This window comes from Eptatretus burgeri, chromosome 4 (assembly GCF_056783735.1).
Source record: "Eptatretus burgeri isolate ZD-2024b chromosome 4, Ebu_testis_v1, whole genome shotgun sequence".
NCBI lineage: Eukaryota > Metazoa > Chordata > Myxini > Myxiniformes > Myxinidae > Eptatretus > Eptatretus burgeri.
In genome coordinates this window covers 21,040,494-21,056,859 of record NC_140964.1, presented here as the reverse complement: position 1 = coordinate 21,056,859, position 16,366 = coordinate 21,040,494, and the positions used below count along the sequence as shown (strand labels likewise).

Here is a 16,366-nt window from a genome sequence, read left to right as displayed (position 1 = left end):
TCGTGAATAGTGATGGAAAAGACAGGAGTGAAAAGTCACCAGGAATGATTGGATTCCTTAGCTATCGTGTGCAGCCTTTGGTTGCTGGTTGCATCATTTCCTGGGGGCACAGCTGTGTCACTGATGCAGTGCCTTCTATTACCACTACACTGGTTCTCATTTCACCGACCTCAGAAGGATGACAGGCTGAGTCAACCACACCTGATGATGAGATCAGGGGCTCAAACTCAAGACCCTAAGATATTAGGCCAGCCATTTTAACCATAAAGCCAACACCAGGTTAATGATTGGATGAAAGAACAGGACAATTTTTGAATAGTAAGGTTTGGTAATGGATTATACCCTTCCATTTATTGGCTTGACTACCAGATTTTAGAAGTTAAACAGTCAAACCCAATTAATATTTAGATTGGATGCTGGAGTGATGTTGGCTCACTCATTTGGCAGTGCACTTGCCTCTGAGCTGTCTCAGCACAATACGCTGGCTGTCCTACCTGTTTTTAGCTCATGGATGTTTAAGATTCCATAGTATCTCTCAAAAACAGTGTGCTATTGTGTGATTCTACCCTTTAAATTCCCTACCTGCAGTATAACAGAATATGAAAGTTAATTGAAGTAATGTGGACATTGAGTTCGATCATTTATGTTGTTTTTTTTGCATAAAAAGTCAAGGTTTGGGGAATAGTTTCAACACAGACTGGATTGGAATAGAACAGAACAAGTTCAGTCATTCCAACTCCTGTGTCTCACAATCAGCCATGATCTTTCTTGGGCAAACCACATTTCAAAGTTGGCCTCCAAAGCCAGCTGCCAACATGGGCATCCTCCATCGTACAAAGTCCTTCCTTGGCGCACATGAATTGGTATCCACCTACGTGGCTTTCATCTGCAGCTTGATGGAGTACTGCTCTTCCCTCTGGGCTGGCTCCCCTGCCTCACATCTTGCTCAGTTGGATGCCGTGGAAATTTCAAGGCTTTCAAGATTATTGGAATCTCCCATGATGAAGCTTGTTCGATGGGTCTAACAAAATCGCCATCGCAGACAGGTCACTGGTCTCTTCGTCTTTGACCGCCTCCTTTCTGGTCATGCACTCTTTGCTTTTTCCATGCTTTGTCTCCCCTACTGCCAGGTTTCTGCATGGCACACATGGCCCACTGTCAACCCAGATGCAGATTAAGATTTTTGGGGCCCTGGGAACAAAAAATATTTTGCCGCAAAATTCCTCAAGAAGGTGTTATTTTGCCCAAAAAGGCCCCAGAAAAGAGGACTCCATGTTATGTTCACACTCACTTAGCTTATGTTGCTTTCGACTCGACTGCAAAAAATCGAGAGGAATTCCCATGTTTTTTTCACCTTTCTCCCCCCTTGGAAAAAAAAAGCCATGTTAAGGTGTTCTATTACCAATCAGCTTGCTATTGCTTACCAATCCAGCCGTTCCTTATCAACCGTTTTGTTGGCGTGTTTGCTTGAGTGTTTAAGCCACTTGGCGAATGCTCCACAAGCGGATTGTTCAAGGAACACACCTCAGCACTTTCAGGGATGCCTTCAGTTACTAAGTTTTTTTTTTTAATGTTCTTTTTTTGTATACATGGAAAAGGCTCATGGAAGAGTGAAAAAGTTTCTTGTGGAGTGCTCTCCAAGTGGTTTAAGTACTCAAGTAAGCAGTCCAATGAAACCGTTGAAAGGGAGCAGCAGGCTTAACAAGCTGATCAGTAATTGAACACAACTCAGCACATAGGACCCTTTTTCTGGTTCTACCACTTGTGTAACAAAGAGTTCATTTTGGGTGATTTTTCACCTTTTTCTTCGTTGTTGAGCTATTTTTGCTTTTTTAGCACCGCTGGGATCGTTTTGTTTCATCCTCAGGACAGCTAGGTGCTATGATTAAAAAAAAATTGCAACATTCCGCCTTGTGCATGGGTTAGTCCATTTATTAATGAGAGGGTGTTTTGTGATCGTACAATAAATTTTGGTGTGGATTTGTGAAACAATATCGATATGTATTAACATCAGGAATTCGATAAATTTTATTGTGATTATTGTTGCATTTATATACATTTAGCATAGTTGTTATTCCACTTTTTTCTCGACTATTACTAAACTCACCCCCTAATTTTGTAATCGTCCTCTCGAGTTAAATATCAGGGAAAACATGTTTTACTTGCGTCGCAATGCTTTATTTCCTTGAGATGGAGCATTTCCTTTGTGCTGTGTTTATCCCCACTCACAAGTTGATGCGTTTTGGTGGCAAAAGTGAGATCCCACCCTCAGGGGCCCAGTTTTGAAAGATTGAGAACCACGATCTGTCATGTGTGGCCCCATGTTATCTGGGGCCCCCATGAGATAGCATGGGTTGCATGTCCTTCATGCTGTCTCTGCCCGGGGCCCACCTTGAGCTTGGGGCTCCCTGGGCATGGGCACGCAGGGAACGTGTGTTAATCCACCACCTTCTGAAAGTTCCTAAATCCGGGATTACTGCTCACTTCCACTTATTTGTTTCTCTTTGTCATGCCTGTGGAACTAACTTTCACATTCTCTTTAATCTCATTTTTCCCTCCAAATCTTCAACACGGCAGTTCATCACCATCTCAGGTGGTACCCAATCTAAAACCATGATCTTTTCTACCCTCCTTAACCCCACCCCAATCCCTCCTTCCAAATTTCCAGTTTTTCCTCCTGACAGTTTCACAATGTATCCATCTTGTCCACCTCATGCATCCCCTCCTGCCTTCCCCCCCCACCCCACTCATCCCCACACCCATTGTTAGTCCAAATCTGCCTCAATCTTGGCTTTAAAATCTGCTGTTGGTGTTTCTCCCTTCTCTCTACTGTTCCTTTTGCCCTGTTGCCTTCTGATCCATTCAGTGTACTAGTACTAGTTCTTCCACGAGCCTCGACTATGTACACAAAAAGAACAAGAATACAGTAATGTAGTGTGACGTGAAAAAGGGGGATGCACCCACAGCAGATTGGAGGGATACAATAGAGGGACATGGGACACTTTGAGGAAGAATGGATATGGGGAGGGATAGGAAGGTATGGGAAGGTCAAAGGGGGGGGGGGGGAGTCAAACACAGCAATAATAGGAAGGGGGAAACCAGGGAGGAAACAGAAATGTAACAAAAAACAAAGAGGATGAGGGAAAGGGGGGAAAAAAACTAAACAACAAAAATAAAGGGGTGGGCTTGGGAGGATTTATGAGGGTAGAATAGATCACGAGTATGGATTGCGATGACCTGAAGTGCTGGTGAACAGTTACAATGAAACATTGGAGGGAAGAATAGGATTGAACAGACTGAGGAAGTTGGCTCAACAGGTGAGAGAAAAAAAAGGAATAAATGAGTGGAGGTGAGCAGTGATCCTGAATTTTGGAAGTTTCACCAGAAGTGGGTTACCAGCAGAACCCATGTATCCTGCAGAAACCTCGGGTGGGGGTGGACAGAGAAAGGAAAGTGCAGAGGGTGCAAGACCACAAAGGAGGCAGCAGAGGAAAGAGAGGCCACCAACCTCTCTTTTATGTGAGAGCAACAGGCCCAGAAACTAGACAGCATCATTTCAGGATATTCCAATGATTTTTACTGCCTTGATTCCCATTGCATTAAGAAGTGCAAGTTATGAGGCAGGGGTACCAGCCCAAAGGAAAGACCAGTACTCTCTCAATCTCTGGATGAAGGCTTTATAAGCTGATCAAATTTCAGATTTGCCACGGAAAGATTTTGCAGAAACGGAGGATTCCCAGTCGATGGCTTGCTTTACAGGTCATCTTTGACATAAGATTGGCCCAATAAATATGGTTGATGATGAGACCCAAAAGATTAAGTCACTGCAATTCTTCCAGAGGTTTGTTCAGGAAATACATGGAAGAGTTTGCCAGATTGTCCATTTGGCGAAACAGAGTAAGAGTGTGAGATTTGTTAAGGTCGGAAGATATATTACAAGTGTCAGACCAGCTCCTGATTTTATGAAGTTCTGCAGAGAGGGAAGAGGCTGCTGCCTGCCAATCTGAAGGATGAGAGATACCGTGACAGAGGGTGGAGTCATCAACAAATTAATTAGCAGGGTTTTTCAGAGAATCATAAAGATCGTTGAAGAAGATGAGGAACAATACTGGGCCCAAGACATTGTCTTGGAGCACTCCAGCCTTGACAAAGAGAGGAGATGAGAGGATCCGATGACGAGCCATGCACTACTAGTAGTCCAAGAGCATTAGGTCAAAATAGGCCCTAACCTGGACATTTTTGGTAACAAGCTGATTTTTTCAGGATAGGTCCAGGAATATGTCTAGAATAACATACTAAAAGTCCTCATAAATCCTCCTTGAGCGTTTTCCGCAATCCAAGATGGCGTCCAAAATGGCCGCCTCTTCTGTTTTTCTCATAACTTTGCAAGCAGGTTTCCCCAAAACACACTTTAAATGTCTACATATATGTTTTGAAGTATGAGGAACTCATTAGAATACATCTTAAGAGATGCTGAAGCACGCAAGTACCAATAAGACCTCTTGAGTTCTTCCAAAAGTCCAGGCAGAAGCAGACGCCGACACCCTGATTGTCTCCACAGCACTAGCACTGGCAGAGTCAGAACATGTGCCAGTTGCTGTGGTTGGTACGGACACAGACTTACTGGTAATGCTAGTTGCTCGGGCAACCTCTTCCACAGATGTGTACATGCTATGCCGCAGTAATCCTGTCACAGTCTTCAACATTCATGAGATTCAGCATGCCATAGGGGACACAAGAAATCACTTGATGTTTCTTCATGCTGTGACGGGATGTGACACGGTCTCTGCGATCTATCGTCAGGGCAAGCGTAAAGCTTTCAACATGGTGCACAAGAAGCGGGACTACGACTTGCTGGATACCTTCACAAACACTGGAAGCACCCATGACGAGGTGGAAAAAGCTGGGGAAGGCTTCATTCTTAAGCTTTATGGAGCCAGCAGTTTTGAATCTCTTGATGACTACCGTCACATCGCATACAAACGGGCAATCGGTCACAGTTCCCTGAGTTCATCCTTTCAGCTAGAAAGTCTACCTCCAACTAGTGCTGCAGCAAAGCAACATTCATATCGCGCCTATCTTACCGTCCAGGAATGGATGGGTAACTCCTTATCTCCAACAGAATGGGGCTGGCGATTTCAGGACGGGAATCTTACCCCGGTAGAAACAGACATTGCTGTTGCACCCGACACTTTGCTGAACATGGTGGCATGTGGGTGTAAACCAGATGGTTGCAGAAGCATGACATGTAGCTGCAAGAAACTTGGGCTCTTTGTACCTCAATGTGCAGTAAATGCAGTGGTCTCAATTGCAACAATACAGCACCAACTCTTATAGATGCCGACGATGATATTACCCCAACTTCAGAGGACATCAACATTGAAGATACAGCATCCGACGATGAAGACAATGACTGATGCAACTAGGTGTGTGCATGCGTAAGGTAAAGATTCATCTGAAACTTTTGAGGTTTGAATCTCTAGCATGATCTTGTTTGGAATGTCTTTGCCTCTTGAAACAGGCTAAAACAGCAGTGTGTTGATAAGTGGCAGACATTTTGAGCACCATTTGAATTTCAGAAAGAACTTCAGCGGTTTTATTGTTTCCTTTGTACTTCAAAGTATCTGAATGAGTTCCTTATTTCTCAAGACATAATATATTTAGAGATTTAAAGTGCATATTGAGGTAACTTAGTCACAGGGTCATGAGAAAAACAGGAAATTGCAACCATCTTTGGCGCCATTTTGGATTGCGGAAAACGCTCAAGGAGGATTCATGAGGACTTTTAGTATGTTATTTCACACACATTCCTGGACCTTTCCTGAAAAAATCAGCTTGTTACCAAAAATGTCCAGGTTAAACCCTAATGCTCTTGGACTATAGAGTATAGGAAGTCAGTAAGCCATGTGTGGAGGTGGCAGTTTATGTCATAAGGCAGAGAGTTTTGACCAGACTACCAAATTCTCGAGACATGTCCAGTGACACAGCCCTGATCTCATGTCTGAGAATTGAATACCTCCATCCATTATTGGGACAGCTGAAGCAGGGCGTCTGCGGTGGACCGACTGTTTCCGTATCTGAACTGATGGTCTGAGATCAGTCCCTTGGAGAAAAGGAAGGATTTGATGTCAACTGCATTGATGGATTCCATTACTTTACTTCTCGTTGGAAATTAACGAATCGGCCTGTATTTAATAGGATCTGTTTTATATCCATGTTTGCGAATTGCAGTGATGTTGGCTGACTTCCAAGTCAAAGGAAGGGAACCGACAGCAAATGATAGGGAGAAGAGAGCAGGAAGAGTATTTGCAAGAGCAGAGAGCAGATCTTTTGGACACATGCAAAAATGCCATCTGAGCCGGTTGCAGATTAGAAGTCGAGGGTCTCCAGAATCCTTTCCACCTTTTCAGGTGAGAAAGACAGTGCCCTTGAGAAGTTCGGTCTGGGATGGTACGGCAGGTATTGGGAGTGAGTGATTCAGTATGCAAGATTTTGAAGCAAACAGTTGAAGCATTTGGCTTTCTCAAGAACAGAGTCAGCTGTTGTGCCATTTCAATTGAGAGAAGAGATGGAAGGGCAGCATACACCAGAGACACACTTGATAGGCACCATCAAGTGTTTGAGGAAGGATACAGGTTTGAAAGTTCAGCCTTGAAGTTGGCCAGATGTTGTTTTCTTGCTCTCATGAGAGTGGACACACATTTGTTGCTGGCTTTGTGGAAGGATCTGAGGTTTCATCCGGTCAGATTTGCTTTCCATAAAGAGAAAGCAAGTTTTTTTTGAAGGCATCTGCTTCATCACAGGATTGTACCAGTGGCAAGATGATGGGTATGATAATTGTGAATGAGATGTGATAAATCTGTGCTCACGGGAGAGCATGTTTGTGTGGAAGAATTTCCAGCCAGCATTAATATCAGAGAGGCAGAGATGAAAACTATTTCTGAAGTGATGGGGCAGCTTGCCATCACTGCCAGTTCACATGCGTGAACGGCCAGACTCTCTGACACTATCCAGATCGATGTTTCCTCTCACAAGCACGTTGGCAAAATGAGTATCAGCTTGCTGAGATGATTGAGCCAATCGAGTATCCTGCAGTGGAGTGGCAACCTGTCCAGGATTGTGCCCAATCGCCCAGGAGACTGCTTTGGTAGCACCAACGCTCTGAACAGAGTATGGTCCCAATGGATGGATGGATGAACAATCACGTGATCAGATCAAGCAATCAGAGCAGCTAAGGAACAGGAGGCATTATCAGGAATATGTCATTACCAAGTCAAGAAAGGAGGACTTGCCAGTGGCAGAAACCCATGTCTGAAAGTTCACAGATTGAGTCAGGCCTATGGAGATGCAGAAATCCTGTGCTGCAATTCTGTGACTGTTTGAGAAGATGTCAATGCCAAGCCAGTTGCCAAGAAGACAGTTGAAATTGCCACATGAGGAAGAATGATTCTGGGTTCTGGGTTTGGAGTGTCAGCAGGTCTCCTTCAGGGCTCTCTGCTCACGATGTCAAAGTTAAGTTTCTGGTCGTTATATGTCCCGTTTTAACTGTTTATTTTCGCACCGACATGCTACTGTGTGTTCCGAGTTCGGTTTTGTTTCAAAAATCGTGCTATTTTGTGTGATTTCATCGACCTTGTCTTACAGGGTGCTTGAGGTCTCCCCTTTGTTTCCCCTCAGAGTACGATCGTGTTTATTTGTTTTTTTTCCCCCATCACCTTCAATCAATTTATATCTTCCCCACTTTCCTAACGTCCTCCATCCCTTTCACTAATCACTCTATTTCTTATCTTGAACCAAAAATAAAAATAAAAACCATGACCTTTCTCCTTGCATGCACACTCACGAGTCTCGATTCTTCTTCTTTTTCATCATCTTCTTCCTCCTCTTCTTCTTCTTCCTCGGTTTTTTTTTTCTACAACACTTCCATGACCTAATCTGTTGAAAACTCTCTCAAACATTAATAATAAAAATAAAAAGGATCTCTTATAATGCTTCATCTTCCTCTTTCACACGTGTGGTTCTCTTTACTGTATCATAATGCACTACTCTTCTGCCATTTAAACAGACTGCTCTCAATTCGACCTCTCCTTCATACCTTGCCGAAAAAAAATCCAACTGTGAGAGCTTTTCTTCTCTCCATTCTCTGAATTCGCCTTTATTGCATCCATCAAGAAACGTGTTAAATCGCATCTCTGACGAAAAACATTTAAAAACCCCAGTTTGCTATGAATATTTGCTTTCCATCAACCATTCTTTTTTTCCAACTTCTGTGCCAACTCACCCCCCTCACCCCTCACTCTCAAAGCAACCATTCCACTCTTCTCCCTCCAAGCCTCACTCTCACCTCTCTCAAAAACTCCCCCCTCACCTTTTCCCACCATTCATCCCCCTCACTCACCCTTCTCAAAGTTGCCCCCCCCCCGCTTTCATCCTCAAAGCTCCCTCCTTCCACTGCCCTCTCACCTCCATCTCCTCAAATCCTCAACTTCCTTGTTGACGCTCTCTTGGCCCCCTCTCCCCCAGCACCACAGAGCCTTTTCTCCTCCTCATCTGGCCCCTCACCTCGCTATTCTGTAATCTCCCACACTCTTTCAACAACCCTCCTTACCTCCTCCCCTTGTTCCTTGTCCTAGCCTCCCCCCTCCCCCTACCCCCTGCACCCAAAGCCTCCTCCCCTGCCTCTTCATTAAAAGTGAGGACCTCAAATATCCAGGGCCTTCGCTCAAACCTTTCAGATCTTTCCATACAGGTTGCCACTGACAAACCAGACATAATCTGCCTAACAGAAACTTTTCTCCCCCAAGATGTGTCTGACTCCCAAGTGTCTCTCCCTGGTGACTCCCTCCTTCGGTATGACAGACCTGAGCCTCGACCTGGTGGAGGAGTTGCTCTCTTAATCAAAGACTCTATTCCTCACTCTCCATGCACTGCCCTCACTCCCCCACACCTCCAGGAATACCTCTGGCTACGGCTTCCCTCCACTCCCACCTCATGTTTATATATGTACTGTACCGTTCACAAAACAGTGATTCCATCTACACCTCACTATCTGAAAACATGGACCAACTTCTATCTTCTCATCCAAACTCTCTCTTCCTCATATGTGGTGACCGCAATTGTCATCATGCCAGTTGGCTAGGTGTCGGTACCTCTCTCACCTGTCATGGCACTTCCGCAAAAGCTTTCTGTGACTCATTGGGACTGACTCAATCGGTCAATTTCCCGACCCGGATCTCAACCAATGGTACTCCATCTCTTGTAGATCTGATTTTGACAAATTTCCCTGACAATATCTGCTGCTCTTTCTCCGCTCCAATCGGTTCTTCTGACCACGTCCTTGTCAAAGTGGACATCTCTCTGGCTATTATCAGAGAACCACCTCACCGCCGTTGAGTCTGGCATTTCACTCAAGCCGACTGGCAGCGTCTCCAAGCAGCCATCAAACTTGTAGACTGGTCTCCTATTGCTACTTTCTCCAACATAAACTCATCCTGGGAATTCTTTCAAAGAAACTTGCTCTCCCTCATGCACAGATTTATCCCCTCTCGTCTTCAGTTGTCCTACCCTGCCTCCCTCCCATGGTTCACTGAAGCTTGTGGTGAGGCAGTTGTCCTGAAACAACTTGCCTTTGCCTCATGGAAAGCAAATCCAACTGAGGGTAATTTCAGTTCCTTCCAAAAAGATCGGAACAAGTGTGGAACTACCCTCAGGAGAGTCAGAAAACATATTTTCAAGCTCAAGTCTGAACTTTCAAACCTCTCTCCTTCCTCCAATTCCTGGTGGCGTCTAATCAAATCTGTTTCTGGTGTTTGTTCCCCCTCCATCCCCTCCCTTACCTCAAATGGCCGCACTGCTGATACCGCACATGAAAAGGCTGAATGCCTAAACTCGGTGTTTACAGCTAAATCTTGTGTCCAACACACATCGGTTTCTGTACCCACCTTACTCAGTCACACCCAACAGTCCCTGGACTCTGTGTCATTTTCTCCTGACAAGGTGGAGAGCTTGCTGTCAAACCTCGACTCAGATTCTGCAACCGGTCCAGACGGCATAAGGCCACGTGTCCTAAAAATCTGCTCTGCTGCTCCTGCTCATGCTCTCTCTGTTCCATTCACCCTCTCATTTGCTCAAGGGCATCTGCCATCTGCTTGGAAATCGACAAACATTACCGCCCTGCATAAAAAAGTTGCAAAAACAGATCCCTGCAAATACAAACCAATCAGCCTTCTCCCAATCATCAGCAAGGTTATGGAATCCATCATCGCTTCAGACATTAAATCCTTCCTCTTCTCCAATGGCTTGATTTCTGATCATCAATTTGGTTTCAGACCAGGTCACTCTACACGGGATATGCTGCTTCTGCTCTCCCAACAATGGATGGAGGTCCTCAATGCCAGACAGGAAATCCGAGCTGTATATCACGTGCTTTATATCCCTGGACATATCACGTGCTTTTGACACAGTCTGGCACCCTGCCCTGCTCAACAAACTCTCTTCCTATGGTATCCAAGGCCATCTCCACTCATGGCTCGCAGACTTCCTCGCCTGTCAAAGTCAACGTGTGGCCCTAAATGGAGTTCTTTCATCCCCTCTTCCTTTCCAGGCTGGAGTTCCTCAAGGTAGCGTTCTGGGCCCTGTTCTTTTTCTGGTTTTCATCAACGATCTCTCCGACTCTCTGGAAAATCCTTTATATCTCTTTGCTGATGACTCCACCCTCTGCTCTACCATCGGTCATCCCTCAGACCGGCAAGCAGCAGCTTCTTCGCTCACTGCAGATCTGGATAAAATCACAAACTGGTCCAACACGTGGAACATGTCTTTCAATCCAGACAAATTTCACACTCTCACTATGTCTCTCCGAAAGGACCGTTTAGAACCCCCCCATCCACTTTCTCAACAATCCTCTGGAAGAAGTCCTTTCTTTCAAGCTTCTGAGTGTCACTATCTGCCATGACCTTTCCTGGGAAAGCCACATTTCAAACCTTGCCCCCAAAGCCACTCGCCGACTAGGAATCCTCTGTCGTGCAAAGTCCTTCCTTGGCCCACCTGAGCTCCTGACCACTTACAAAGCTTTTGTCTGCAGCCTGATGGAGTACTGCTCTCCCCTCTGGGCTGGTGCTCCTGCCTCTTGCCTTTCTCGGCATCACGCTGTGGAAACCAAGGCTTTTCGGATCATTGGCATCTCCCGCAATGAGGCTGAGTCTTTGGGCCTCTCACTCAATCACCGCAGGTTGGTCAGTGGTCTTTCTGTCTTCTACCGTCTCCTCTCCAGCCTCGCCCCCCTGCTCTCTCTGCGATTTGTCCCCACCACATTTCCGCAGGGTGCTCAAGGTCCTCCAACAACCCCCTTCTGGTAAATTACCAAAATCACGAATCACTGCTCACCTTCACTCTTTCATTCCTCTTTTTTTCCCACCTTTGGAATAAACTCCCTCACTTTATTCAATCCCATTATCCCTCCAGGCCTTCAAAACAGCTGTTCACCACCACCTCTTATCATCCCCCATCCAAATCCTCGATCTTTTCTACCCCCGATAATCCACCGAAGCCCACCCCCTTCAAATTTCCTGTTTTCCTTCCTGAAAGTCCTGTAATGTCCATCTTCTATTCCCCATGTTCCCCGTCCCATCCCTCTCCCTTCCACAGATCTCCTCATGTCTCTGTTCCCCACTGTTTTGTCCTTCCCACTCCCGCCTCTCTTGTCTCATGCCCCCCTTGCTGTGCGTTGTGTGTTGGCTCTCTCACGAGCCTCGACAAGGTATACAAAAAAATGAGTTGGGGTGAGAGGTATATATGTTGGTCTGAGTTGGCGGAGAGAGTGAAAAATAGAGCAAGATAAATGGAGTCATTGCTGTGAGGAGGATTGCCCCACCAACAGCACACAGAGAAACAACAAGTGTATGTGGTGGGGAAAGCAGAGCCAAATATTCTCCTGGGGTTTTGAGGGGTGAGTGCAGTCCATGTACAGTGATTAATGGAATTATGGATGCAAACTTCGACTCCACCACCAGAATAGGGTTCAGGCCTTTCAAACGATCGAATACAATAACTCGGGAGAGACAGATTTGTCAGGGGCATCATGTGGAGGAAGGATTCTGTTAAGCAGATGTCTGGTTTAACATTGGCAGCTTGGATTGAGAGATCTATCAGATTTGAGCAGAAGCCTTGGATATTGGAGGTCCATACAGTTAGGGGCAAGGGGTAGGTGCTGTTGGCAGGGTTTGGGAATTTTGAGGGGGGGGTGTGGGGAAACTGAGAGGGGTGGATTGTGGTGAAGACAGAAAGGGGCATGGAAATTGAGGGAAACTGGGCATGGAAATTGAGGGAAGCATGAAATTGAGGGAAACAGGATGGATGTCGTGGTACCTGGAGCGCGAGTGTGGGTACCCAGATGGGAGTATGTGTGCGGGTACCCAGGGCGGGAGCGTGAGTGCGGGGACCCGGAGCCGGAGCAGGAATGCGGGGACCCGGAGCGGGAATGGGGGAACCCGGGCATGAAGGAGATTATGTGAGGGAGGGAGGGTGTTGAAGTGAAGGTGTTGACCACCAAAATCCCATGCTGACACACAATATCAATAGATCCAAATGGGCACAGAAATGGCATCGAGTCCATGATACAAACAATGATCGACACAGACAAAACTCCACAACAATCGATGGCAACAGAGACAAATCGAAAACAGTTGACTTGACCTCGGACGCAGTTCATGTGGAGAGAAGAGCTGCCCAAAAATGAAGGCTAATGGTAAAAATATGGTGCAACATTGAAGATTGATTAATTTCATGTGGTTATGGATATGGTATGGGCTGCATGGCCTCTTCCTGTGTCCTGTTGCAGTCATCATTGGTTAGAGAATGTACATGTGTTCATAAGCATTAATCTCTCATGTCTTTAGTATGAATATTGTATGACCGATTGAAAAATAAGTAAAAAAAATTGAACACGTATGATTATCTTTTTCACTGCAGCCACCCTTTAGCTTCAAGGCACTTCGTACATTTGTTTTTCAATGAATCGATGCTCAACTTACAATTTTCTCTGACTGCCCCCACAAACCATTTTTACAAAGTGCCTGCCTATCAATGGCCTGCTGTCCATAAATCTGATGAGATTGATTCCACTTTCCACTGTGAAAAATTCTTCCAGCTGAATGTGAATACATGAAACAGCCATTTTTTTCCAAACAAAATTCCTAAAAGCTGTTTATTTATTTATTTGTATATTTATTTTGTGTCAGACATGCAACTTAGCTGCAGGCACTGTTTCATCATCTCTCTCTGATATTCACAACATCATCAATAAGTGGAGGCATAGCTTACCCGTGAGCACTTGAGAAGCACTTGGTTTGATTTGCTACTGGATGGGAGGAATTAAATTCTGAGGAAGATATATGGGGGAGGGAAGGGGAAGCGGAGGGGGGAGGTGTGCACTACCTTTGGAATAATTCTCGTAATGCACATAATTTTCATCCTGTAAACAGCGCAATGAAAATTAACGCATTGGAAAAGGTATATTTTTGATAAATTAATGGAAAGCATCAAAGTGAATTTAGATCACTATTTTTGCTTTCGAAGAGCTCTGTTGTCTTGAACATCATCACAACATCTCACTAAATATCATCTGTGAATCTCTCAACACGAGCAGCAGGTAGAAATTTTGCATCAGGGATTTTGGTTACGCCCGCACAAAATCCCACACTGACACACGATATGAACGCATGCACACACTTACACATAGTTGTAAACATCTACACACCTACAATCCTACACACGCACACGCACACGCACACGCACACGCACACTGACACATGTACACTTACACACATACATACTACACACTTAGACATGCACTGATACAGACACACACATCCAACATTTCAAAAGGCTGCCGATTACATAAATAATGCAGGATTTTTTTGCACAAGGAAAAGTATAATCCAAATTAACTAACATTACACAGTTACCTCCTGCCTTGTGCATGAATTGAGAAAAGCAAAAAGCCTAAAAGTCCCTTCAGTTTTGCGAGTTTATTCTGTTGTAAAATCCTCCGTAAAAAAAATAAATAGAGGAAAACAAGATATCGAATAATATCTCGCATTCAATTTTAAAATTTGAAATCCTCAATCAAAAGTTTTCATTTTCAATTTTAAAACATTACTTTGTCAAATGGTCACTTGTATAGATTTGGTATATACCTGCATATGGGGCATTTTGGTGTTGATTAAAGTGGGAGTATTTTTTGGTTGTTGAAGTTAATTTTTTTTCTCTCCCATAAGCAAATTAAATAATGTTTACTCAGGTCACATGCTTGCACTTGTTGAAGACAAAGTTCATTCCTTCAAGCCATACACAGATGCAAAGCAACCACAAACTGATTTTCTGGAATTGGTAAGACAGTGCTTGTTGACAGTACAAAGTTTGTAAGTCGAGTTTTTGTTTAAAATCTCAACAATAAAGTTCACAAGAATTCTCAGATTCTGCTTGTGTACTTTGCAGGTAATGCTGTAAGAAAGGCTGAGCCTTCAGCTCCACCTCCCACCCCCTGCCACACCCATACCTGCTCCCTCCCACAACAAAGGGCTGATGCAGATCCAATAGCTCAGCCGAACCAAATATACAATCGTGAAGAAGTTTGCCAAAAATTACTGGACCAACTTGATTTATCAACAGTCTTGATTTCAACTAATAAATCCACTTTTGTGTGTTCAATGGTACTTTCTGTAATCCTTTGCCATTTTCTCACATTTGGTCGATGCGAATGCCTTTTAAATTCATGATGGTGGCCCTTTACGTTCTGTTTGTCAACATAAATATTATTTGTGTTCAGTGTTTTAGGATGAACATTGCTTCATGTATTGGGGAGGGAGGGGGTGGTGGGAAGGAGGTGAGCTTTTCCCGGCGGTGGTTTCGGGACATGTTGGATATTGAAGAGCTATGGAGTTATTGACCTCACGTTGGTTGCCTTTTGCCTGCAGGCTGGCAGCAGCATTGCCTGACCCCACATCCCAAGATACACTTTGTAGTAGCCTTTGGCCTCAACAAGGATGTCAAGGTCAACGTGGTGTAGCTTAAAACCTTATGCAAATACTGAAGTACCGACTTCCAAAATTTGGAACCCCTTGGTGCTATGGTGAGACCATGAAACAACATGGTACAAATGCACAAACAAATACACACACACAAAAAAACATTTTACATATATGTATATATGTATATATATATACACACACATTTTAATACATACATATATATATATATATATATATATATATATATATATATATATATATATATATATATATATATATATATATATATATATATACACACACATTTTAATACATACATATATTTATTTATATATATTTATTTGTATACCTTGTCAAGGCTCAAAAGAGAGCCAACACACAACGCACAGCAAGGGGGGCATGAGACAAGAGTGGTGGGAGTGGGAAGGACAAAACAGTGGGGAACAGAGACATTAGGAGATCTGTGGAAGGGAGAGGGATGGGGTGGGGAACATGCGGAATAAAAGATGGACATTACAAGGACTTTCAGGAAGGAAAACGGAATTTGAAGGAGGTGGGTTTGGGACTGATTACGGGGGAAGAAAAGATCGAGGATTTGGATGGGGGATGACAAGTGGTGGTGGTGAACAGCTGTTTTGAAGGCCTGGAGGGAAGAATGGGATTGAAGAGAGTGTGGGAGTTTATTCCAAAGGCGGGAAAAAAGAGGAATGAAAGAGTGAAGATGAGCAGTGATTCGTGATTTTGATAGTTTTACCAGAAGGGGGTTGTTGGCAGACCTTGGGCGCCCTGCAGAAATATGGTGGGGACAAATCGCAGACAGAGTGGGGGGGGGCGAGACCGGAGAGGAGACTGTAGAAGACAGAGAGACCAACTACCTGCTTGTGGTTAGAGTGTGAGAGGCCCAAAGACAGCCTCATCGCAGGAGGTACCAATGATCCGAAATGCCTTGGTTTACACTGCGTGAAGCCGAGAAAGGTGAGGGGCAGGAAAACCAGCCCAGAGAGGAGCAGTACTCCAACAGGCTGCGGACGAGAGCTTTGTAAGTGGTCAGGAGCTCAGGTGGGCCGAGAAAGGACTTTGCACGACGGAGAATTCCCAGTCGATGACTTGCTTTGGAGGCCAGGTTGGAAATGTGGCTTTCCCAGGATAGATCATGTCAGATAGTGAGACCCAGAAGATTGCAAGAAAGGACTTCTTCCAGAGGATTGTTGAGAAAGAAGATGTGGGGGGGGGGTGTTCCAAACGGTTATATATTGACTGCTTTTGACGTTTGCACGTGGTATAATCGTGAGAGCCTTATTTGTATGCATTTCTTTCTATGCTATCGCTGATGATTC

At 44.5% G+C, this 16,366-nt stretch overlaps 1 long non-coding RNA gene across 1 annotated transcript in view; it reads left to right on the top strand.

Annotated features, from left to right (window-relative positions):
* LOC147027601 (uncharacterized) overlaps window positions 1–14,640 on the top strand; it is an 18,831-nt gene extending 4,191 nt beyond the window's left edge. Inside the window, exons 2-3 of the long non-coding RNA XR_015056888.1 lie at window positions 14,300–14,388; window positions 14,497–14,640. This is a non-coding gene — a long non-coding RNA (uncharacterized LOC147027601). The remainder of the gene's footprint in view (window positions 1–14,299; window positions 14,389–14,496) is intronic.
* Window positions 14,641–16,366: the final 1,726 nt, after the last annotated feature.